Below are 23,996 nucleotides of genomic sequence, written 5' to 3'. Positions count from 1 at the left end.
CAGATTTAGGCTCAACATTAGGAAATGTTGCCTACTAAACAGTGCAACTAAGTTATGCAGTGAAAAGGGTAAGATGCCTGTAGTCAGGAAGATTCCTCTTCCTGAGTTCAGGTCCAGTCTCAGACACTTATTAGCTGTATGACCGCGGGTAAATCATTTAACCATATTTTCCTCAGTTTTCTCATCTGTAAAATGAGCTGGAGAAAGAAATGGCAAACCACTCTAATATCTTTGCCAAGAAAACCCCAAATGGGGTCAAGAATAGTCAGACATGAATGAAAATGATTGAATAACACAATTAGTGCTATCCAAAAGAGGAATTGACCTCATCCCAAAGCAGTGATTGCTCTATGACTAGAGGTCTCTAAGGAGAATCTAAATTAGTAACATTTGCAAAAAGTTTTTAAAAAGAATTCCTAGTTAGATGAGATGACCTATGAAGCCCCTTCTAAATCTGTGATTATTTAACATTAGATGTTATATAATTAACGATGAATTTAAATGTAATATTTTTAATTCTCTATGTATTCTGGATTCCAATTTATAACAAAAGGGTTTAATTGACAATTCATGATAACATCATACTTTATGCATTTTAGTAACTTTCTTCTTAACCTTTACTTAACCTTTCTTCTACAGGCATCTTACAACTATGTTGACCCCTAGGAGTACTAACACAGATGCTCTCTCTGATAGCTTCTTGGGGAGTCAAGTGTAAAGGCTGTCCTATTTTCTAGTGTCATGATTGCCACTAAACAACTCTTAAAATTACTTTTATTTTGAAAGGCATAAAGCATGAAAATAACTTATATGGAGGATAGAACCAAGATGGCAGAGGACAGGCAGGCACACAGCTGAACTCTCCCAACATTTGCCTCCATACAACTTTAAAATAACTCTTCAAATAAAAATTAGGAGCAGCAAAACCAACAAGGAGGGAGACACTTTTCCAACCTAAGACAACTTAGGAGATTGGCAGGAAAGTTCTGTGATACTGGGGTGTGAGTCAGCCTAAGCATGACAGCAGCACCAGGGGTGGGCCTTGGAGGTAACTGGGATAGCAGCAGGAGCAGGAGCAGCTTCAAGAACTTTCAGCCCAGAGATAACTGGTAAGAAATCGATTACAGGAGATCCTTTGCTAGTACTCGGTGTACCTGGTACTAATTAATAACCCTATTGCCACATTCATAGTTCTGGGCTGCAGATCCTGGGCTGAAAGGACCACTTGTGGTTGGTCACAGATGAGCAGGGGCCCTCATTGCATTTCCAAGGCAAATAAGATCACTAGCAGGTGTGGCTACAGGAGAGCAAGGGCCCTTCTTAGATAAAGACTGGAGTGCTGACCAGGACAGCAGTCACTACACCCCTTGCCCCAGATCACATTATGTGGGAAGCATCAACATTTTGCAGACCCCCTACAACTAACTCTGAAAACAGCAATGCACACAACACACACACAAAGCCTGAAGCTTGTGATAGTACTTCCCCTCACAGGTGAACAGAGCCCAACTTTAATATAATGAATAAAGTCAAGAAATCGGCTAGAAATTGGTCATACAACAACAAAAATTAATTTGACCATAAAAAGCTACTACAGTGGCACAGACCAAGATGTAAAGAATAAAATGGCCATTCCTAGAGATTTCAGTAGACTGAGACTCTCTCAAAAGAAAATATATATACACATACATATATGTATGTATATCTGTACATGCATGCATGTGCATTTGTGTTTATACATATGTGTATGTATATGTATATATGTGTGTGTGTGTATACACATCTTATACATACAAAACTCTGTGTGTGGGGCAACTAGATGGCACAGTGGATAAAGCACTGGCCCTGGATTCAGGAGAACCTGAGTTCAAACCCAGCCTCAGACACTTGACATTTACTAGCTGTGTGACCCTGGGCAAGTCACTTAACTCCAATTGCCTCACCAAAAAACAAAAAAACAAACAAAAAAAAACAACTGTGTGTGTGTGTGCACGGGGGTTGGGGTGGGTAGCAACGAAATAGAAAGGAAGTCTTAGATGCCTATTGATTAGGGGAATGGCTAAAAAAATTATGGCACATAATTGTAATGGAATATCATTGTGCTATAAGAAACAACAAAAATAATTACTTTAGAGAAACATGGGACAACTTAAATGAACTGATGCAAAATGAAGTTAAGTAGAACAACTAAAAAACACAATAGACGCAATTACTACAGTATAAATGGAAAGAATTGTTGTCATTTAGTCAGTTTCAGCTGTTTCTGACTTTTCATGATATTTTCTGTGATATTCATGGCAAAAATAATACAGTGGGGGCAGCTAGGTGGCACAGTGGATAAAGCACTGGCCCTGGATTCAGGAGGAACCAAGTTCAGATCCGGCCTCAGATCCTTGACACTTACCAGCTGTGTGACCCTGGGCAAGTCACTTAACCCCCATTGCCCTACAAAAAAAAAATACTACAGTGGTTTACATTTCCTTCTCCAGCTCATTTTACAGATGAAGAAACTGAGGCAAACAGTAATTCTCTGAGGCTGGATTTGAACTTGGGTCTTCCTGACTACTGGCACAGTACTATCTCCAGGCCTGGTATTCTATCTACTGGACTATATGCCTGGAAAGAAGAATAACCCAGAACAATTAAAGATGAACATTGCAAAATTACAAAGCTCAAGCATATACACAAAGAAATAACATCACAAGCCACTTCTGCCCCTCACTTCCATATATTGTCAGATCATATGTATGTATGTGCATGTATGTGTGTATTCATGCATGTGCATACATGCACACATCTTAGTATATGTGTATGTTGTGTGTCTATTTGCATATCCATACATACATATGCATGCTCGTATGCACATATATACCAACTGATTGGTTTGGATTAATTTTTTTTCTTTTCTTCCACTTTTGCTTTTCTTTTAAAAAGCTTTGTTATCAGGTATGCCTCTCTGGAAGGGAGAGACACACAAGGTAATTTTATGCAATTTGAAAATTTTTAAAAATATCAATATGAATTTAAAAAGATAAAACGAATACTATTTTTCTTAGATTACAACAGCACCAAACAATCCTTGAAAAAAAAATAGAAGTAGCATTTGTATGAGTCAGATATTTATTCAGTCTTTAGAAGATATGTTTGCTTATCTGTAAAATTTATAATATAAAATCCTCATTTTGCTTATTAATAATACAAAATCATATTACATTTTTTGAGCTAAGTAAAGCTTAAAATTCCAATATTTTTACACATATAAATTCATAAACCCATTGTATTAACTCTGTCCTTTCCTTCCCTTTGGGTTATTTCAGTCCCCAGTTAACAACTTCTAATTTAGAAGGTTACCATTGTGTATTTTTTTTATTTAAGCTATTTGATAATCTTTGTAACTATTCCTTCATCCACAGTATCTGAAAGTTTATACTGTTTGACCAATAAACAAAATTATTTATTTAAAAAAGGACCCTTGTAAACTTGGAACAATTATTTTTGCTTAGTGTTTGCAAGGATACCAAGGATTACTGAAATCACTAACTGTGATTTTAGCCAAGGGTTATACTATTTTAATCTCTCTTGCCTTCTGACTGTTTTTGGAATCTGTATTGAAGCAAGGATTAATATGTTGATCAGTCATATCACAAGAAGATGAAAAGATCTACAGACCAAAAGCCTTTAAAAAAAAAGACATTGGAGTAGCTGCCTCATATCTGACTGAAATATTCACAAATCCTTCTTCACTAACACTAGCAATAGGAGCTAATGAGAGAGTCTTCCACTGCTATTCTCCTGCGCCAGAGTGGATTTAATTCTCTTTGTTCTTGGAGGACTTTTAAAAACAAAATTGTATTGATATTTTTTGCTTTGAAATCACCTAAATCTGATGATATAAGCCCTTCATCAAACCAAGAAATCTCATAACATTGAAGAAGAGAAAAAGAGAAAAGAAGTTCAGGAAAATAACTAATACATTCCCAAAGTCTCATACTCTATGCCATCCTCTATATTCATATTCTCTTATATCTACAATGAAATGAAGGAGGTGCCTTCTCAAAGGATACAGACACACAGAGACATATTTATACATATATACAGACCTATAAATATACACATATGCATATGTATATATCATGCACATGTATATTTAAATGTGCATGTATGTGTTTATATTTATACATGCATATATATGCACATATACATACACATACTTAAATAAATAATATTCTTTATCAGCCTCCCAGAATGGTGAGTAAAATAGTATTCAAGGTGATCAATAACTATAGACAACAAATAATATAGTGGCAAAGTTTCTGTGTGAAACTGAAAACCATATTTCTCCATAGCTTAACAAATATGTTAGGAATCCTGACTCAGACAACCCATATGCAATGTTAACATATAGTAGATTAGGGAGGTGGTGCTAATTTTTCAAGTAGTCCACAGCAATAATTCATTTTAAAGATATAATTGAGCAGAACTTTTTATGTATTCCCTGCCTTTCCAAGAGGGTCTACTGTGTTTGCTGAGTAATTCTTAAGATGGTTTCTGAGATGGTTAATGGAAAAAATAAAGCCCTGTCAATGTGAAGGGACCAGAGCTGTTTTTCATGCCCATTGGAAGTGGGACCTCCCACTGAGGAAACTCCCTCCTCCTATGCAGATTACCTTCCTTACAATGTATAGTCTTAGAGAATCCACTGAGATACTGAAATTTAAGTAATTTGCCAATGGTCACACAGCCAGCATGTGTCAGAGGAAGGACTTAACTGCATAGCTTTCTAATTATGAGACGAGGTCTCTATTCATTACAATATACTACCTTTTCACAATACCTATACCATTGAGAAAAGTTATTTGAAAAGGCAGGATGGAGTGGTACTTCAGAGAATCAAGTTGGGAGTCATGCATTACTAAGTTCAAATCCTGCCACTGACATATCCTAGCTATGGGACTGTTGGCCCATCACTTAAAGTTTTAATGGCCTGGGCAACTCTAAGACTGTAACTTGCAGAGCTGATGCCAATCTGCATTGCTGGAGGAGATTTCAGCACAAGGATTTCCCATTACTAATAAAGTCAAATGTCCAGACTGGAGAAAACAAAACATAAATACAGAAAGAAAGAAAGAAAGAAAGAAAGAAACAAAGAAACAAAGAAAGAAACAAAGAAAGAAACAAAGAAACAAAGAAAGAAACAAAGAAAGAAACAAAGAAACAAAGAAAGAAACAAAGAAACAAAGAAACAAAGAAACAAACAAAGAAACAAAGAAAGAAGAGCAGATTCATGTCCTGCTGCTGTATGCATCTATAACTTCACTAAAGTAAGGATTCAACACTTTTATTCAATATCAGAAAAGAGAATTACAAAAAGTGATTACAGGAAGACTATATTTTCTATAGGTTTTTGTTTATTTCTATTGTTTATCTATAGAATATAAAAGTTTAACCTATCCAAAGGGGCACAGGGGAGGGAGGTGGCATAGAGTGCTGGGCTTGGAGTCATCTTCCTCAGTTTAAATCTGATTTCAGACATTCTCTAGCTGTGTAATCTTGGGCAAGTCACCTAACACTGTTTGCCTCAGTTTCCTCATTTGTAAAATGAGCTGGAGAAGAAAACAGCAAATCACTCCAGTGTCTTTGCTAAGAAAAACCTCAAATGGGTCAGACAAAACTGAAACAATTGAACACCACCACCACCCATACACACAAGGTGTATGATGGTGGATTAGAAAAAGAATTGAACTTGAAGTCCTGAGATCTAGATTTGAAATCTGATTGAGACATTTACTCATATGACTATGGTTTTTCAATCTCTCAGTGGCACTTCCCCATATATAAAGTAAGGATCCATAAGCTTCTAGATTTAACACTGCAGAGGACCCTAAGAGTCCATCTGGTCCAATTTTCCTATTTTAGAGAAGAGTAAGGAGATATTGCTATCTGTCTTGCTTGACATATGGGGGTGTCCTGAATATCATATGTTTAGTCTTAGAAGAAACTTTTAGGGTCAATTGTCTGCCTCATTGTACGAATACAGAAACAGAAGCCTTGAACACTGAAATGACTAGCCCTGAATCATACAAGTAGTAAGTGACACAAATTAGATTTAAACCTAGGTTCTCTACCCAGAGTCTGAGACTCAAAATCCAGGGCTCTTTTCTACTGTGCCAACAATATGAATTAAAAGGCTTTGAAACTAGAAAATTCTATGTGAATATAATAATGATGATATATGTTTTTGGCACAATATTTATACCCATGTCCTTCAGAATGTATTATTTTAAAAGAATATTTCCAACAAAATACAAAGGCCTATTAATTGGGTTATTACTATGCCTTTGTTAGACACTAACCAACTACCACTAATTATTATTTTAGGGATTTAGTATTAATCCTGCCATTAGTTTTCTGATAAGTCAAATGACTTAACTTCCTGAAACTTGACACTTACCACTCATAAAACGAACCAAGTCTGTGTTTAATATTAAGGTCTATAGAGTCATGGATGTTGTTCAAATTATATATACAACAGTGGTATCTCCCCAGTAGGAGTGAATAAGTCTAAATTAATAGTGGATCATGACATTCTTTCCAAACATTAAATGCTATGGAAATGCTCAATAATAATTTTAACCATCTGCTACCAAGGAATGTTTGTGAACTTACATATACCCTTTGGTAAGAAATTCAAAGATGTTTATTTTAATCTACATCTCTTGACTTTTGAAAACTGTTAAGCCAAGAATTTCTTTCTGAAAGATGATTTAAATAAATAAAAAGGGAAGTAGGCAAGTTCTCAAACAACTTCACAGAGCAAGGCAAGACAGAGAACACAAGAAAAATGTTTTATTTGTGAATCAACAAACTCTTGATAATAACAATTTGCTACAAAAGAAATGTGATTTTCCTATTTTAACAAAAATATTCTTTGTCAAAGCATTCACAGTTTAAATTGTCAAGACCCTTTTGTTGTGCCCCCTCCAATATGACTAACACCATTTCATAGGTTTACTAGGCATCATGGAGCAGGCAAAGTTTGTCCTGGTTGCCCCTCTACTGAAGATATGCCATCTATACAGTGTTCAGGTTTCTATTACCCCCTTCACATAGATGATGAAGGCCCTAATTTTGCCCTCTATACCAAAACTACTTCAACTGTGGTTTGTGACTCCATATGGAGTCTGAATTTGGCAAAAAATTTAGAGTAAATATTTAATTTTTATATCTATTTTATATACCTACTAACCCAAAATTTCTTGGGGGGAAGGGGTCACAAGTGGAAAAATTTCAGCAGTATAGCACAAACACACGACTGGGTATATAGGTATATAAAAAAGATATATACAACCTTTTACTTTGGTCAAATTTATTGAGGCCCCCACATTCAGTTACAGGAAATACAGTTTAAGAAGCTTTGCTCTATTACATCATAGAGGATTTGACTTGATCTGATTCAATCAAGCAATTTTTAATGACCATCTGTGGAAAAGGTTATTTGACGTTACAAATAGAGTGCTGGCCTTGAGATTAAGAATATATGAGTTCAGGGGGCAGCTCGGTGGCACAGTGGATAAAGTACTGGCCTTGGATTCAGGAGGGTGTGAGTTCAAATCCAGCCTCAGACTTCCGGGGTGGAGCCAAGAAGGCAGAGGAAAGGCAGTGAGCTCTCGAACTTAGGACACGATTGCTCCAAAAACATCCAAATAACACCATAGAAAAATGCCCGGAGCAGCAAAACTCACAGAAGAATGTCCTGAAATCATGTTCTAACCAAGGACAGCTTAGAAGGTCAAAAGGCGGGAGCTGTTGTGTTGATCAAGGAGTCAAGCCCAAGCCCACAGTCACCCAGACACAGATCCAGTCCCAGGAAGGCCTCACCAGAGAAGGAGACCCCCAGAGCCTCTGAATCATCTGAAGCACCAGTGTCGTCTGGAGCTAAGTTCACAGTGTGGTGAGAGGGCTGAGCCCTTGGCAGGGGAGAGACTATAGGGGTCTATGCTGGTGCTGAGGCAGAACCCCTGCAGGGAACCAGGAGGTAGGCTTGAGTAGCACTGGCTCATGTCTGGGAGGGGCACAGGCTCGTAGGAGCTGACAACCACAACACACAAAGCTGGTTGATTAGCAAGTTGGTCTGGGGTCATCTACGGACCAGGGAACAGGTCAGGTGAGTGAAGAACCTGATTCTCCTTAAATCATACCACCTGGGACTTCTTAAGCTTAGGATACTGAAGCCTGGAAACAGTGCCCCACTTTAAGGAGCTAAAAGTCAAGTAAAAGAAAGGCAAGATGAGCAGACAGAGAAAGGTGAGCACCATAGGAAGTTTCTTCTGTAACAAGGAAGACCAGGGTGCACCCTCAGAGGAAGATGTCAATATCAGGGCCCCTATATCTAAAGGTTCCAAGAAAAATATGAATTGGTCTCAGACCATAGTGGTACTCAAAAAGGACTTTGAAGATAAAGTTAGAGAGGTAGAGGAAAAAAATGGAAAGAGAAATGAGGGAGATGCAGGAAAGACATGAGAAAAAAGGCAACAGCTTGAAAAGTCAAATTGGCCAAATGGAAAAGGAGGTACAAAAGCTCTCTGATGAAAATAATTGCCTAAGAATGAGGATTGAACAAATGGAAGCCAGTGACTTTATGAGAAACCAAGGCAAAATAAAGCAAATCCAAATGAATAAAAAAATAGAGGGCAACATGAAATACCTTCTGGGAAAAACTGCTGACCTGGAAAATAGGTCTAGGAGAGATAATTTGAAAATTATTGGTCTACCTGAAAACCATGATCAAGGAAAGAGCTTAGACATGATCTTCCAAGATATTCTCAGGGGAAATTACCCTGAAATTCTGGAAGAAGCTAAAACAGAAATTGAAAGAATCCAACAATCACCTCCAGAAAGAGATACCAAAAGAAAAACTCCTAGGAATATTATAGCCAAATTCCAGAGCTCTCAGGTCAAGGAGAAAATATTGCAAGCTGCCAAAAAGAAAGAATTCAAGCACTGTGGAGCCCCAGTCAGGATAGCACAAGATCTAGCAGATTCTACATTAAAGGACGGGAGGGCATGGAATATGATATTCCAGAGGGCAAAGGAAATGGGATTACAACCAAGAATCACCTATCCAGCAAAACTCAGCATAATCTTTCAGCAGAAAAAATGGGACTATAATGAAAAAGAAGACTTTCAGATATTTGTGATGAAAAGACCTGAACTGGCAATTCAAATACAAGAACCTAGAGAACCATAAAAAAATTGGAGCTAGGGGACATACCTGGGGTCATACAGTGGGTGACTGTCTTGTGTCTGAGGCCGGGTTTTGGCTGGGATCCCCCTGGGTCCAGGGGTGATGCTTTGTCCACTGTGTCACCTAGCTAGGTGATGACATCTTTAGGGTTAAATTGAGGGATAATGGGAATGAACTGGGGGAGGGGGAAGGGTAGAGGTGAAATCCTACATGAAAAAAACAGGAAAAGGCTTATGGAGTGGGGGAAGAGATGGGAGAGGATCAAGGCAGTAAATGAATTTCACACTCATCAGAAAAGGCTCAAAGACCTTAAACTAATCAGAGCTGCCTCAAGGAGGGACTAACACACACACACCCCCAACTAGGTAGAGTAATCTATTTAATCTGGGCAGTAAATGAGCCTAACACTCACCAGAATTGGCTCAAGGAGGGACTAATTTACACACTCAATTGGGTGGAGTAATCTCTCTAACCCTGCAGGGAAATAAGAGGGGAAGGGGATAAAGAGAGAGGGGCAAAAGAAGGAAGGGCAGAGTAGGGGAGGAGACAGACAGAAGCAAATCCCTTTTGAAGAGTGATAGGATGAAAGAAGATGGATAATAGAATAAATACCAGGGGGAAGGGAAACAGTTAACAATAGTAATCATGAAAAAGAGGAAAGGGGGAAAAATTGCACAAAAAATATTTATAGGAAATCTTGGTGGAGGCTAAGAATTGAGAATCAAGGGAATATTCATCAATTGAGGAATGATGGAAAAAGCTGAGCTCTATGGTTGTAGTGGAATGGTCTTGTGCTACAGGAAATGACAAACAGGATGATCCCTGAAAAACCTGGAAAGACTAATGAACATCGATGTATAGTGAAGTGAGCAGAGCTGGGAGGACTTTGTGCCTAGTGACAGCAGTATTGTTCAGTGAGCAATTGTGAATGACTTAACTACTCTCAGCAATGCAAAGATCCAAGACAATCCCAAGGAACTAATGAAGAAGCTTACTATGTACCCCCATAGAAAGAACTGATAAAAAGAACACTTGTGGATTGTACATATATAACCTAGTTGTGATCTTGTGGAGGGGGGAGGAAAGGGAGGGAGAAAAATTTGGAACTCTAAATCTTATGAAAATGAATGTTGAAAATTACCCTTACATGTAACTGGAAAAAATAAAATAAATGTTTGTTGCTTAAAAAAAAAAAAGAAAAAGAAAAAGAAAAAAAAATCCAGCCTCAGACACTTGACACTTAACTAGCTGTATGACCCCGGGAAAGTCACTTAACCTTCACTGCCCTGCAAAAAAAAAGAAAGAAAGTAAGTAAGAAAGAATATCTAGGCTCAAATCTTGGCCCCGTACAGGCTACATGATTCTAGACAAGTTACTTAATCTTTCAGTATCGCGAGGCAGTAACACCAGAAGTTAAAGAAATGTTAGTTAATCTAGAATCATTTAGTAAGCTCCTATTATGTGCCAGTCACCTTGGTTAGGTGCCAATCTTCATTAATGGAAGAAATTCCTCAATAGGAGATTGCTTTGTTAATGAAAATTAATGTTCTGATAAAAAACAAACAAACAAACAAAAGTAGCGCCATCACTATACCACCACCACCACCACCACCACAACAACCTAGCAAGGCACCATGTTAGGCAACATAGATACAAGAATATAAAAGCAAACTGGAGAGGGCAGGGGGAAGAAAGAAAGACAGACAGACAGACAGACAGACAGACTGACTGACTGACTAAGATAACCCCTGACGTCAAGGAACTAACATTCTACTGGGGCCTCATTTTCTAAATTCTCTCCTCCCTCACACCCTGTAAAACTTAGTTTCCTCTCATCTCATTCCCCTTAGGGCCTTTTTCCCTCTTATAGTATGTGTCCATAAACTGATTCAACCTAAGGTATTCTACTTGGTAGATAAAGTAAGTGCCTTTACCCTGATAAAAGAATAGAAATTGTAGGCATCCAGGCAGACTAGTGTGAAAAGATTTTTGATCAGACAGGTGATGGTTCTTGATTGAAAAGGGCAGTGAGAATTGCTACATATTTTATATTCCCTGTCTGTTGCCACCATATTGGTATCATGTCAAGAGCCTTGGGCCAGCAGTGAAAAGATACAGACGCCAGACACATTTCTGTTACTTATTCATTCTCTGTTTTTGAGAAATACCACATCCTCCACTCCCACCCCTCTTAGCCAGTTGAAGCAGATTCTTTTTCAGGACCATATGCTTGGAGAAGTTTCTCTCATTAAAGTGTTGTTTTCTTTTTTCAAGTCTCAGTCGTTTCACAACATTTTCAGCTTCACCACACAAAAGCTGGCAAAGCAAACAGTGTTTGAGTCAACTGAGTGAGGCAGTCTCATTGAGTAGTGACAAGTTATAGCTTCTGAAAATTACTAGATTCTTCTGTCTTTTGGATGGAGTCATTGTAGAGTAATATAAAAATATTAATTAATAATAATGATAGCTGACATTTAGATAGTATTTAAGGTTTGCAAAGTATTCTACACATATTTTATGTTATATACACAACAACTCTGGGAGGTAGTTGCTATTATTATCCCTATTTTATTGAGTAGTAAATAGAGTTTGGGGCTTGGAATCAGACAGAAGTTCAAATCTTGCTTCTGAAACATATGAATTGCTTGGCCTTGTAAAATTTTTTAACTTCTATATGTTTCTGGCAGCTCCTTAAAGCATATTAGGAGGAACTATTGTAGCAAACTGCATTTGTAGTCAGAGGATCTGGATTTAAATCATTCCTCTGATACTTACTTCCTATGTGACAAGAAGCAAATCACCTCAACTCTGGGCCTCACTTTGCTTTTCTATAAAATATTAAGGCCTCTAAAGGGCTCTAAAGTCTCTTCTATCTAGATCTAAAAGCCTATGATTTACTAAGTCAGTCAGTCAATATTTTTTTTCTTAAGCACCTACTATGTGTCAGGCACTATGCTAAGATGAGATGACCAAGTGAGAGACTAGAGAGAAAAGCGAAGAAGGTCCAGGAAAGTTCTATGGTAAAGTATGCATGACACCAGTGAAGATCCTGCAAATGAAACTGAGAAGGAACTGTCATACAAGTGGGAAAAACAAGGGATGACATAATGAGATGCCAGAGAGGGGTTCACAGTGACACATATTGTATAGAGGTCAATAAAGATGGGGACTGAAAAAGAGTCATCAGATTTGTAGATTAAGAGATTATTTGGAAGGCAGCTAGCTGTTACAGTAGACAAAGCACTGGCACTGGATTCAGGAGGACCTGAGTTCAAATTTGGCCTCAGACACTTGACACTAACTAGCTGTGTGACCCTGTGCAAGTCACTTAACCCTCATTGCCCCGATACATACACACACACACACGTGTGTGTGTGTGTGTGTGTATATATTTATATATATGTGTGTGTATATATATTTATATATATTATTGGTGACTTTGAAGAGTTTTAGTTGAATTATGGTACTGGAAGCTAGATTGCAGAGGGTATAGAAAAGAATAAGAGGAAAGGAAGTATAGACATTTGTAATAACAAACTAATTGGTCACCCTACCTCAAGGCTCTCTGTCTCCATAATGAAATAGAAGGCACCTCGCTTCTTTATAGAGGTAGGGGATGATGGGTGTGCAATATTTCATGATGCCACATTTTGTATTTTATAACATCATATTGTCCCCAGTACTTTTTCCCTTACTCTTCCCAAAGAGTCAGCCCATATAACAAATATTATTTTAAAGACAAAAAAAAGAGAAAAAAACACAACTAATCAATATGTAGGGACAAATCTGAAAATATGCACCATGTGTAATATCTGTGGATCTCCTATCTCTATGAAGGGGTGGCTATACTATTTTGCAATTTTCACAGCAATTTTTAAAGACTTCCTATCCACCAGAGTAATTTATGTTTTCCATCTTATCAAATATTGGGTTACTGAATTTCATTGTTTCTGCTTCTCCATTGTCTAATCAGTCCCATTCATCTATGTCTCTATTTTTAGACTAAAATCAGGTGGTTTTGATGACTGCTGTGTTATAATATAGTTTGAGGTACGGAAATGTGATTATCCCTTTGTGCCTACCATTTTCACCATTTTGCTTGATATTTTCCCTTGATCTTTTGTTTTTTTCAAGTGAATCATAGTATTATTTTACCAGGTTATAAAAGGTATTATCTTTGTAACTTGGTAGTTATATAATTTAAAGTGGAATTACTGTCATTTTTATTATTGGGATGGCCTAGTCACGTACACTGAATACTCCTCCAAGCTATGTAAGTTGTTCTTTATTTCATTAAGGAAAAGAATATAACAGAGTCTATACAAGGATTTGGTGTGCTTTGGTAGATCAATATGCAAGTATTTTATGAATTTTTTAGTTATCATAGTTGTTTGAATAAAATCAGATAGCCAGATTTGTTTTCAATTCATTGGCTAGTTTTTGCCAAATTACATTTCCCCCTCTGGGGAAAAGATATGCGTGGTGTGTGTATATATATCTGTATATATGTATATATAAAGGGTGGCCCAAAAGTCAAGAAGTCACAAAGGAGTTTCAATATTTAATAACTCCTTTATTTTTTTAAATTTATGATACCATAGCATAATATATAGTGTATATATACATATGAAATAGAAAAAAAAATAATTTTCAAAATGTTATTTAAACATTAGAACATTTTGTGTCTTTTGGTCTACTCTGTGTGTGTATATGTTTGTGTGTATAAATATATGCATCTATGTGTGTATATATATATAAACATAGACATATATATATATGTTATAAGGGGAATACAGCAAGTAGACATTGTAAGAGATATAAAAAATAGTAAGTTTAAAAAATGGATATAAACCTCTGTATAATACAAGTATCTTTGTTGTTGTTCTTTGTATACTCAGTACCTAGCACTGTGCCTGGTCCATGAGAGGTGTTTAACAAATGCATGATAAATAAAGAAAAGAATGAATGAACCCAAGATGGGTAAAGTCTATATTAGGCATGGTCAAAGGGTTAAAGACATTAAAAGATGATCTCTGCCCGCAGAGACCTTATAGTTTAGAGAGGAAGCATATGAGATGTAAAATCACTTTCCATGCAAATGCCTCATCCCAGAAATGAATCAGCAAGTAAGATTCAAGTTTAGGTAAAGTGCTAGGAGATTTATAAAGCTTCAGAAGTCGTGATTGATCTAGTAGTGGATTAAAACATACACAGAGATAATTACAATGTACAGAATAACAGATTACACATGCTTTAAATTCTTACAAAACAAATTGCTAGGTAAATTCTGAGGATAAGGAAATCAGAAAAAAGCCTCATAGAGAAGGTGACATTTGACCTGAGTTGGACTTTAAAGGATAAGAAAAAAATCTCAATTCGTCAAAAGAGGAAAGATTATAGAGATGTAATTTTTAATTTTATTTTTCCCAATTACACATAAAAATTATTATTATTTTAAGTTTTGAGTTCCAAATTTTGTTCCTCCTTCTCTTCCTAATACTATCATATGTATATGGGCTATACATGTGCAATGATGTAAAACATTTCCATATTAGTCATTTTGTGTCTGTGTGGGAAAAACAAGAAAGAAAAAAAGGAAAAAGAAAAAGGAAGAAAGAAAAGAATGAAGGTAGGAAGGAAGGAAGGAAGAAGAAAGAAAGAAAAAGAAAGAAAGGAAAAGAAAGACAATAGTATGCTTTAGTCTATATTCAGATGCCATCAGTTCTTTCTTTAGAGGCAGATAGCATTTTTCGTCATGTGTCATTTGGGATTGTCTTGGATCATTACATTGCTGAGAATAGATTGGTCATTCACAGTTGTTCATCATACAATATTGCCATTTCTGTGCATAATGTTCCCCTGGTTCTGCTCATTTCATTCTGTATCAGTTTGTGTAAGTCTTTCCTGATTTTTTTTTTCTTTTCGGAAATCTGCCAGCTTGCTATTTCTTATATAGAGCTGTTCTCAATATTCAAGAAGCATTGGGAGGTTTTCCAATGGTAAAGTGCTTTTTAGTGCTATAATTTAGATGTATATAGAGAACTAAACCCCCATTGCATAGGATCCAAGATAGCTCAACCTCATTCAAACTCTAAAGGAATTTGCCTAGCTTATCAAGATTGAAATTTAGTCAGTCTATTAAAATATATGCATTGGGTGGCTGTATCAGAAGTGTTGAAAGGGTCTGTTTAGGAGATTTCACTATTTAGTTGTGAAGATAGGATTCATAAGTGAACAGATAATAATGCAAGGCAATAGATCAGGAGTGCTAAATGAATAGTATAATCAAAAATAGTTTATAGAGACCAGACAGAGATGGTCCTCAGAGGAGTGAGTAGGCAAGAGGGAGAAAATGAAAGAGGACTACAGCACTGAGGAAAAACCAGGAGGTAGGGGCTAGCACTCCCCTGACTGGCCCTACAAAACAGAATCATCGCCAGGCTCCTGGCTAATCCAATTGTGGCATTTCATCTTGGAGCAGCTTCAGAAAGAAGAGTTCTACCGTATCATTGCCTGGAAGCAAGGAAAGCATGGGGATTTTGACTTTTGAGGAGGGAGAGGGTAAAAGAAGATAGAAAATAAATATCAAGGGGAGAGAATAGGGTGGAGGGAAATACAGTTAGCAATAGTAACTGTGAAAAAAATTGAAGCAAGTTTGTCTGACTGGCCTCAGTTCTCAAACACATAGAGAAATTAGTCAAATTTGTTAAATTGAGAGCCATTTGTCAATTGATAGATGATAAAAAGACATGAAGTTTTCAGATGAAAAATCAAAGCCACCGATAGCCATAATAAAAAAATGCTCTAATTCACTATTGATTGGAGAGATTCAGGTCAAAACAATTCTGGGTACAACCTTATATCTTTTGGACTGGATACTAGGACAGCAGAGGAAAATGACAAATGCTGTAGGGGATATGGGGAAAATGAGACATTAATACACTCTTGGTAAAGTTGCAAACTCTTTCAAACATTCTGTAGAACAATTTGGAACTATGGCCAAAGGGCTATGAAATCATGCATACTCTTCAACCTAGCAATATCACTGCTAGTTTGGTATCCTAAAAGAGATTTTAAAAAAAGTTGAAATTGAAATTGGGGTTATGCTCATCAATTGGGGAATGGCCTAACAAATTGTGGGATGAGATTGAGACAGATCACTATTGTGTTGTGGGAAATGATGAGCAGGATGCTATAAGAAAGGCCTGGAGAGACATACATGAGCTGACACAAAGTGATATGTATTGTATATAAAATAACAGCAATATTGTAAGATGATCTGCTGTGAACGATTTGGTTATTTTCAATAATGCAATGATCTAGGACAACTCTGAAGAACTCATGAAAAATGCAATCCTTCTACAAAGAAAGAACTGATGGTATCTTTTTTTGTTTGTTTTATTTTGCAACTGGGCTAATGTGGAAGTATTTTGCATGACCACACATGTGTAACTTATATTGAATTGCTTGAGTTCTTGAGAGGGGGGTGGGGAGGAAGGGAGGAAGAGAATTTGGAACACAGAGCTTTAAAAATAAATGGGTTTCAGGGGCAGCTAGATGGTGCAGTGGATAGAGCACCGGCCCTGGAGTCAGGAGTACCTGAGTTCAAATCCGGCCTCAGACACTTGACACTTACTAGCTGTGTGACCCTGGGCAAGTCACTTAACCCCAATTGCCTCACTAAAAAAAAAAAATAAAAATAAAAAAAAATAAATGAGTTTCTGGGAAGCTAGGTGGCGCAGTGGATGGAACACTGGTCCTGGATTCAGGAGGACCTGAGTTCAAATCCCTCCTCAGACACTTGATACTTATTAGCCGTGTGACCCTGGGCAAGTCACTTAACCCCAATTGCCTCAACGAAAACAACCACCACCACCACCAACAACAAAACAAAACCAAAAATAGATGGTTTGTTTGTTTGTTTGTTTGTGTGTGTGTGTTTTGTTTGTTTTGTTTTGTTTCGGGGTTTTTTGGTGAGGCAAGGAGGGTTAAGTGACTTGGTCAGGGTCAAACAGCTAGTAAGTGTCAAGTGTCTAAGGCTAGATTTGAACTCAAGTCTTCCTGAATCCAGGGCTGGTGCGTTATCCACTGTACCACCTAGCTGTCCCCTAAAATTTTTTATTACATGTAACTGAGGAAAGAAAATTTGAAATATTCTAAATAAAAGAATGGGGAGTCTGTCTTCCAGTTCCCAGATGAATGGGATTAAAGAAAGTAGAATGCACAGAACTGTGATAAGGTGAGCTGGCCTGTTAGATACTATTACAAAGAGAGGATCCTTCATAAAACAAAAGGCAAAAGGTTTACCTAGGAGTTGAAGTTCAATAACCTGCTGATGCCCAGTTAAGTATCTATTCTTCCATATTCGGCCTAATGGAGGAGATCCCCAGATTGCCTGTCCAACAGCTTCTCCTGTTTCTATTTTCCTCTTCTGGACAGCCATTCTCCCACCAGACACATAGTCAGGACAATTCTCTAAAAGCTCCCAGGCTCTTTGTGGGCAAGAGTCCTTGCATGAAGACAGTGAATGAAACAGATTTCAGAACTGGTGACAGCTCCACTGGATGGTCTAGATTTGTGGATCTCTTGACTTCCTGCAGTTCTGTTGCTAGTAAAGGAATTAGCCACCAGAAGCACAAGCCAGACATCACTCTCCTTTTTGCTAGACATGGGATATAACCTGACCCCACAGTCATTTTTGTTGTTTCTGCGCTGCCAGGCTGTGGAAGTGTCTTCATTGTCCTCATCTTACCAGTTTTGTCCCTTTTCTCCTATAGCCCCTCCACAGATCTAAGCCCCTTCACTGGTTGAGCAGCTACTTCTCCTTTACCCCAGATGAAATGAAACACTACCTGCATTCACAAACCTTCTCAGTTTTAAACTTCTAAGTCCCCCGACTTTTCCTCCTTACTTATATTGGATTCATGTTCCCACTCCTGAAGTGCCAAATGCATCCAGAAGAGCCAACCCTCTTTCCCACTAAGCTCTAACCACCTCTGACTGGGTAGAAGAAAAGGGAAAGAGTAGAAAGCAATGAAGAATCAGTGAAGAATTTTTTTAAACCTTTTTTCTTGGAGAGGAGCAGATAAAAAGAAGCCAACAAAAAGGTTGGAGCTGGTGGACCTGATTTGGATTTAAGATTTTCAGGGATGGCTTGAATTAATGTCAGCACCTTTATTTATCTCCAAATGAACCATCCTGATTTTATTTGTACCCAGTTTACTGTATCAAGATCAGTTAGTGACTTCAACTTTCCCACTTCCTAGGAAGGAGTCTTTATTGATGAAATTCTGGCTAGGAGTCAAGGAGACCCTTGTTCTTGGCAATGACATCTCATAGGTTGCCTTTGCTGACTATTGTGGGTTTTTTCTTGTCTTAGCATCTTAACTTACATCTGAATTGGAAAGCATGCTTGGCATAAGGGGGCAAAGTGCTGTTGGGTACATGGGACAGTGTCCAGCCTTCCCGCTTCCCCAGCCCCTATATCCACGTACTCTAGAGAAGGCCACTAGATGTAGGTATGAGCTCAGGAATAGAAAACATGAGGTCTTTCTTAAAAATAAACAAATTTTTAAAAAAAACAATAATGTACAGGTTTGTTTTTTTTTCATAATGCACATTGTTAACCTCCTAGGACCCAAGTACCAGAATTCCTAGATGCTGCTTCTGTTTGAACAAAAATTTACTCATTTCACACTTGAAAAAGTAATCAAAACAATATTCAACTCCATGAAAATTGTTATTTGGATTTACGAGTCTGGTTGGTGTTTGATCTGTTTTCTATGATCACTATTCTGCTGATTAGTTTATTGATGGCACTAAATGCTGGGGTTAGGGTAGTCCCTTTTTCAGAGCCAAACACACTTTCTTATGTTGTCTGGCAATGCAGATGTCACTGATATTAGAATTGATCCTCAGGAATGGGCTGCTTGTGTTGCTAGGACTGGAGGAATTTGGGGCCTCCTTTCCCTAACCTCTATGCAGCACCTCACAACTTATTACACCTGCAATAAGCCAGACTCCTCCCAGTTAGGCATATGACATTAATGTCTAGCAGCAGGAGGCAGAGGAGGGAGAAGTAAAAACAAGGTGGTTCATTAATTTATATTTTTCCCAAATTTAATCATGTCAAATGTTTAAACTTTAAAAAAAATAAAATCTATTGACATTTCAATATCCACCTACCTGAATTAACTATCAAAGTATATTATGAGCAGTTGAGTTTTATAACTTTGGTGTATGGGGGAGGAATTGTAGAGAAGGTCCATGCTCATCTAATAGCATACTGATTTGGGGTCCTTTTAAAGAGGGTTAGGACTGAAATAGAAACACTTCACCAGGTCCATTCTGCCCTCATCTTTATACCATTAGCACAGGGAGTTAACATACCTTAAATTAGTCTTCAGTGTGCCAAGAAAAACCTAAGCAGCATTAGCAAAACCCATAGCCCATGTTTCACTTCTCCCCATACAGGTGGAATCCAATGGCTAGTTGTCCCTTATTTTCTATTCATTCTGTAATTATGTCTTGTAACTTTTCTTGTTTTATTCTGTTCTTTTTATAAGCAAAAATATCTTTACTTTTTGTCTTATAGATGCTACATAAAGTTTGTTCCAGTTTTTATCTTTTTTTGTTTAAAAAGAAAACATTTTAATCTGTTTTTAAAAACTGTTCTAGCTTTAGTTTCTTTTTTGAGAGAAAAGAAAAACAACCAATTGAAAATTGTTTTGAAACCTTTAGCTATATTTTAGAAGTTGATTAAAATTGTGATACAGGGATTTGTGAATGAGATGCTCACTTATAGAAGATGACATTGTTAGGTATATCCAGTTAAGCAGAATAAAGTGTGTATATGTACATAAAGCTGTAAGTAATCCCAATCATTATGCAGTATCTTTTAGGTATCCTAATTTCTATAACATCTTCAAAATTTTGTATGCATGTATGTATATGTATACATGTGTGCATGCATGTATGCATGTATCTATCAATGTATGTATGTGGCACAATGTTTATATATATATATATATATATATATATATATGTGCAAAATATACACTTTTCCAACAGTATCTGATAGCTCTATTCTCGTAGAAATTGAAAAAAACAACAATAGTATTTTACCTCAGAAATTTTTTTTAAAGTTAAATAACATTTTTAAATTTTAAAAAAGTGTTTCTGTTTAGTCATTTTTTTAGTCATGTCTGACTTCTCATGACCCCATCTGATATTTTCATGGCAAAGATACCAGAGTGGTTTGCCATTTCCTTTCCCAACTCATTTGGCACAGTAGATAAAGTATTGCGTTTGCAGTCAAGAAGATTCACCTTCCTGGGTTCAAATCTGGCCTCAGACACTTATTACTTGTGTGATCCTGGGCAATTCTCTTAACCCTACTTCCTCAGTTTGCTCGTTTATAAAATTAACTGGATAAGGAAATGGTAAGCCACTCCAGTATCTTTGCCAAGATCCCAATGAGGTCACAAAGAGGTGGACATGACTGAACATCAACAACAAAAGTAGCTTCTAGGAATTTAGAAAAGGGAAGATATCACCATATGTTACAGTACAAATAGCCTTGGCCCTGGCATCAGACGAGCTCTGTTCAAATCCTGTCTTAGACACTTCATTTGTGTGACCTTGGGTCACTCAGCCTTTTCTGTGTCTCGGTTCCCTGCATATATAATGAGGGGGTTGGACTACATGGATTTTAAGGTTTGTTCCAGCTTCTGGTCTATAAATTTTCCTAGAAAATAGCCAGAGAAAATAACCTGAATTGGATTATGAAGAATGACTAGAATCTGGTGAGGAATAAAGGTAAGGGGAAAGCACCCTGAAAACGAGAGGAGATTTTAGCCAGGGAGAATAATAGAAGTCAAATTGATCAATCTCACTAGTCAGAAAATATAATTCAGATAAATATATTCTTCAGTGTATTTGAAACTATGTGGATGCTCAAAAGGTGTATTCGTAATAATAAAGTCTGAGATAATATTACCAAGTGCACACGCTATAAAGAAATCCAATGGAACATAAAGCCATAGTAAATAAATATATGATTCCTGCCCATTATTATAAAGTTTTATTAACAAAAATGCTAGCAATGGCTTAGTTGAATATCAAAGTCTTACTTTTGATTAGAAAATATTTTTCCTCTTCCTTTCCTTTCTCAAGCTCCATCCAGTTTTACAGGCTCACAAGATCAAAGATATAGTACCAGAAGGGAGCGTAGAGGCCATCCAGTCCAATCACCTCATTTTACAGATGATCAAATGAGGCCCATAGAGTTTAAGTGACTTGCTGAAGGTCACATGTCTTGACAAGCTCTCTTCAGTGAAGGATTATGGTAAAATTCAGTAAAGGAGGCAAGGAAAAGGGTTCCTTGGCTTAGGCTCATTAAGATGACCATAATGAGTTTTTAAACATTTGTTCCAGATTTTGCTTTTAATTCCCAAATACCCAAGTATAGGGAAATGTGATGATGCCAACTTCTTACAGAAACTTTGCAATTTGAATAGGCCAAGTTCACATTCTAAAAATACTTTTTTTCTTTGGCAGCAGCCTACAGAGAAACATTCTTCTTCTTTTCTGTGGTTGTTATTTTAAACAGTATTTTAAAAGAAGTTAACACTGCTGCAATATCATTGACTTTATGTACCAAGTCTACCATTTCCACTGAGAAAACTCCTACTTGTATGACTTGTATTTGAGAACTTCTATTTTGTTAAAAGATACCAGTGCCTGGCATATAATAAGTGCTTAATAAATGTTTATTGGATGAATTAAGGAAGTAGGAGTAATCTGTAAATGTTTATATATAAAAACAAAACAAAGTACTAAAACTTTACCTTTAAAACAAGAAATTGATGCTCATTTTTACATATATTAATAGAACAGGGGCTCAGGAATTATATATCTTGCCTGTCTCTCAGAAGACTGCTTTCCTTCCAGGTCCATTGGGCCCCATCACCTGGAAGAAGGCTCTGCTGACCTCCTCAGTTGTTATTGCTTTTTTATACTCATTTACTTTGAACTGTATTTATTTAGCTATGTGGTATATCAAGAGATGTGCTGGTAAGTGTTTAACAACCAGTTCTATAGGGGTGATATGTATACATGGAACATTTATTACTTTAATCTGCATTATTAACATTTTTCTCTATGACTTTCTTTAGTCCAGAAAATCAACAAAACAAATCATTCCTGATTTTTAGCATTTGCTGATTTTTGAAGTATAAATGTATAATAACAAATATTATTATAAATATTATATATAATTTTAAATAGATAATAAATAAATAAAAGAATAATAATCAGATTTGAGTAGACTCCAGCACACCCCTGGGTATATGTGTGTGTGTGTGTGTGTGTGTGTGTGTGTGTGTGTATGTTTGTATCTGTAAGGAATTAATTGTGATTTGGGGTTTCCATTTCCTTCAGTAGTGTTTCCCTAGCATCTTTTAATTCTTGGAATTGCTGCACATCATTATAGTTCCAATTTGGTTCCCGGAGAGGCCATTCTGTTATAGCTTGGCTTGAGGCTACTAAGGAATTTCCTGCTGTGACAATATGTAAAATCTCACTCAGGGATAGTATAATTTTCATCAGACAAGTGACATTGGCCCAGGTGGGTTGATATGCATTAAATATAGATCTTAACTGTGAAATTACTGACTTCATATTTTGATCAAATCTAGGGATAATTTTCTTCCATACACTCAAATCTTTTGGGCTAAATTAAGTGTATTTTCTAAGCTGCACTCCTGTTCCTCTGTGGGTATGTTCTATAACATCCTGCAGGGGAAGCAGTTTCTGCTGATCTGATCCTAAGGATAGGTCTAGATCTGTTTCTGAACTTAGGTGATCTAGAGCAGAGAGAGCTGTCTTAGCTTCTATCTGAACATGTGGCCTACTATGGTCACACTCTTTTCTCTCTTTCCAGTTTTTTATGAGAAAATGCCGCATTACAATATTGATAATAGAGAGAATAAAAATTATAGTCACTAGAGCTATGATTATACTACCGTAGTAAGGTTCAAATTTAGTTATAATGCTTCCAATAATATTAAACATGTGCTCGGTGAGGGAGACAGGCTCTCCCACTACATTATTCCAAAGGTGTCGTACTATATACATGAGGAGAAAGCCCATAAAACTATGAAGAAATACTGAGTAGGCCATCCATTTGAACAGGGACATTATGTAGTTCCAAAATACTCCAGTGAGAAAAGGCATGAAGTAAGAAAAATATTCAATCATGGTGCAGTTTAATTATTGACTGGCTTTTCTCTGAGCAGCTAGTTAAGTGTTAGTGCTTGAGGTAAGGCTTTCAGAGGCTTTTAAAAGTAAGGGAGATTGGCTAAATAATGGAGGGGGGGGGGAGAGAGTTAAAGAGATCCACCGGGTTCATTAAATCCTGGCTGTCTTGCCAACTGTTTGGGCCAAATTTAATATGGGGAGAGTTAATTGGGCAGCTCACTATAATATTGGGGTTTAGAAAATAACGGGACACCTCTATGTCCAGTTTCCTCCCTTCCAAACTGCCTTTTTTTAGTTATTTCACTCAGACTGATTAGGAAGGAGACTAACAGCCTCTTTTCCACAAACAAATCGGTTGTTGTTTTTTTTTAATAGGAACAAATTTACAACACAAGTGAAGTTAATAGAGCCAGGGACAATGAGAAAGGGTATAGAGAAGGGTAAAGATATTATCCACTTCTCAGATGGTTAGAATCTAAATCTTTAGGGTAAA

General features: G+C 36.9%; 1 protein-coding gene and 1 pseudogene across 2 annotated transcripts in view; one reads left to right on the top strand and one right to left on the bottom strand.

Annotated features, from left to right (window-relative positions):
- Positions 1-23,996, bottom strand: part of SGCD (sarcoglycan delta) — a 1,325,612-nt gene that overhangs the window by 790,193 nt on the left and 511,423 nt on the right. The window lies entirely within an intron of this gene.
- LOC122742110 lies at positions 1,018-18,333 on the top strand (annotated as a pseudogene).

This window comes from Dromiciops gliroides, chromosome 2 (genome assembly GCF_019393635.1).
Source record: "Dromiciops gliroides isolate mDroGli1 chromosome 2, mDroGli1.pri, whole genome shotgun sequence".
Taxonomy (NCBI): domain Eukaryota; kingdom Metazoa; phylum Chordata; class Mammalia; order Microbiotheria; family Microbiotheriidae; genus Dromiciops; species Dromiciops gliroides.
Note: the sequence above shows the minus strand (reverse complement) of the source record. Positions and strands in the feature narration are given on the sequence as shown.